Below are 2,500 nucleotides of genomic sequence, written 5' to 3' on the forward strand. Positions count from 1 at the left end.
CACGTGACTTCATAAATAAGCGAATTCCACAAGAAAATGATAGTCAGAAATCCAAGCGCTTTCATCTTTACTAAGACATTGTCAAGGAGCGAATGAAATACAATTGTAGAGAAAAGTCTCAGGTACACAACAAGATCAAGAATACCAGATGGTTAATTGTCAAAAGGGTAAAAATTAAAAGAGATAATCCAGGATTATCGGATATCACACGATCACAAACCTGAACAGATTGACCCTAACCGAAATTACAAAGTTTCTTTACAGTCCAAAACATGTAAAAACTGAATATATTAATTTTGTTGCTTATATTTATCTACAACTTTTTTCATTATGAAAGCATAAAGTTTAAATAAACCAAGACTTAAATTTAGAACATTTCTATTATTTGACTTGATGAAACAAGATTCAATGATATTCCTTTTAACTGTGTCATTACATGGAATTAAGGCTCTTGCTTGACTCCAGTTAATAGGATGGTCTAATCTCTCATATGTACGAATAATGCATTCGATATTTGCCCAGTTCTCACAGAATATTGATGTTGTTTGAGACGTTGTGAAAGATATTTACCGGTTTGTCCGTAATAGACTTAATCACATTTTTGCAAGGAATTTCATATATGTAGCCTCGAAGATCTTTAGGAGAATTTTTTATTACTAAACTCTTGACATTAATATTACTGAAAACAACATTTATGTTAAAAAGCTCTAAAATTCTAGGAATATCTAAAAACCTTTCATCATAGGGTAATTTTAGAATGTTATGCTTACTAAATTCAAGTTTGTCATTGGTTGAATAAAATGTTTTTCTAGCTCTTTTCCATGCCACATCTACATTAGTCTCATAAGGTTATGTATCAAAGATAGTAAATTTTGTTTTAGTGGGGAATTTTTTGTACAAAAGTTTGGCATGGCTATGGGTAATCCCTTTTCTCCTGTCCTTAGCAATATTTACATGGATTTTTTTTTTAGACAAAACTCTTACCAAGAATTTTGCCCCAAAAAGTTATTTGGTTTAGATATGTGGATGATATCTTCTGTATTTGGCCAGTTCACGAAAATCTCCAGGAATTACTTAATAATCTCAATAATTTAGTCCCTTTTATAAAATTTACTGTAGAGGAAGAAAGAAATTGTAATTTGGATTTTCTTGATGTAACTGTCCATAGAAATGATAGAAATTTCACCTTTTCAGTCTTTCGAAAATCAACTAACATTGCCTCTTTTGTTCATTACTACTCCAATCACCATCAAAATGTTAAATTCTCTGTTTTTTCTGGGATGTTTCTTTACGTGTCTGTAGCCCGCAGTTTATTGACGCTGAAATTAAAACTATTTATGATATTGCAATGAAACTTAAATACCCAAGGACCTTTGTAGATGTGGCATGGAAAAGAGCTAGAAAAACATTTTATTCAACTAATGACAAACTTGAATTTAGTAAGCATAACATTCTAAAATTACCCTATGATGAAAGGTTTTTAGATATTCCTTGAATTTTAAAGCTTTTTAACATAAATGTTGTTTTCAGTAATATTAATGTCAAGAGTTTAGTAATCAAAAATTCTCCTAAAGATCATCCAGGCTGCATATATGAAATTCCTTGCAAAAAGTGTGATAAAGTCTATTACGGACAAACCGGTAAATCTCTTTTACAACGTCTCAAACAACATCAATATTCTGTGAGAACTGGGCAAATATCGAATGCATTATCGTACTATGAGAGATTTAGACCATCCCATTAACTGGAGTCAAGCAAGAGACTTAAATTCCATGTAATGACACAGTTAAAAGGAATATCTTTGATCTTGTTTCATCAAGTCAAATAATAGAAATGTTCTAAATTTAAGTTTTGGTTTATTTAAACTTTATGCTTTCATAATGAAAAAATTTGTAGATAAATATAAGCAACAAAATTAATATATTCAGTTTTTACATGTTTTGGACTGTAAAGAAAGTTTGTAATTTCGGTTAGGGTCAATCTGTTCAGGTTTGTGACCGTGCGATATCCGATAATCCTGGATTATCTCTTTTAATTTTTACCCTTTTGACAATTAACCATTTGGTATTCTTGATCTTGTTGTGTACCTGAGACCTTTCTCTACAATTGTATTTCATTCGCTCCTTGACAATGTCTTAGTAAAGACGAAAGCGCTTGGATTTCTGACTGTCATTTTCCTGTGGAATTCGCTTATATATATATATATATATATATATATATATATATATATATATATATATATATATATATATATATATATATATATATATATATATATATATATGAGGAGCAATGGCTTTTAATGGCGATCAAATTAGCACCTTCAATACAGTTTTGACTTTTCCTAATCGAGGTCAATTTCTTTTCAATTTTAATCAGGTAATAATTCGCATGAGGTTTAATCATTTCAAGATAGTCTTCGACAGATTAAATCCATCAGCCAACATAACTATGTTGTAGACGGATACATCCACATGAGTATATTACTGCACTACGTGTA

General features: G+C 30.2%; 1 protein-coding gene across 2 annotated transcripts in view; it reads left to right on the forward strand.

The window, feature by feature from the left end:
• Positions 1-2,500, forward strand: part of LOC135201297 (prolow-density lipoprotein receptor-related protein 1-like) — a 38,281-nt gene that overhangs the window by 2,027 nt on the left and 33,754 nt on the right. The window lies entirely within an intron of this gene.

Source organism: Macrobrachium nipponense, chromosome 23 (genome assembly GCF_015104395.2).
Source record: "Macrobrachium nipponense isolate FS-2020 chromosome 23, ASM1510439v2, whole genome shotgun sequence".
Classification (NCBI taxonomy): domain Eukaryota; kingdom Metazoa; phylum Arthropoda; class Malacostraca; order Decapoda; family Palaemonidae; genus Macrobrachium; species Macrobrachium nipponense.